Raw genomic sequence first — 499 nt, forward strand, 5'->3', positions numbered from 1 at the left:
GATTGCCCTTTTAATGGTTTTCTTTTTATGATAAAAATTTTATTAATTCACAGGTTTCTCCACTACTATAAAATAAAAGCCCCGAAACCCCTAAAACAAAAACCTCCCCCCTCTGCAGAAATTTCCGAATTGCTCAATGCAAAAGCAACATTTCCCAAACACAACTGCCTAATGCCAACTCTTGCACTGGCAGAGCTGCAGCATAAACAGAGGTGTCAAGCTTCTTCCAGTGTGATGCTGAACGGGAGCAGATAACACATTTCCAAATGACATTCCCCACCCCCTTTCCCCAACCCCAAAACACGGGTGCCTTTGGCTGCCCCCTGCAACCAAAAAAACTTCCTAAAGAGAGGGGTCAGACAAACAACCAGTCCAACCATCAATAAACAAAGTTGCCAGTGCTGCCCTTTGGCAAGAACAAGAATTAGAGCCTATTGTTCACAGGTGAGGACTAATGTTCTTTGGGTTTTGTGTTTGTTCTGTCTGTGCATGTGTGCAT

The sequence above is a fragment of the Penaeus monodon genome, chromosome 15 (genome assembly GCF_015228065.2).
Source record: "Penaeus monodon isolate SGIC_2016 chromosome 15, NSTDA_Pmon_1, whole genome shotgun sequence".
Lineage (NCBI taxonomy): Eukaryota > Metazoa > Arthropoda > Malacostraca > Decapoda > Penaeidae > Penaeus > Penaeus monodon.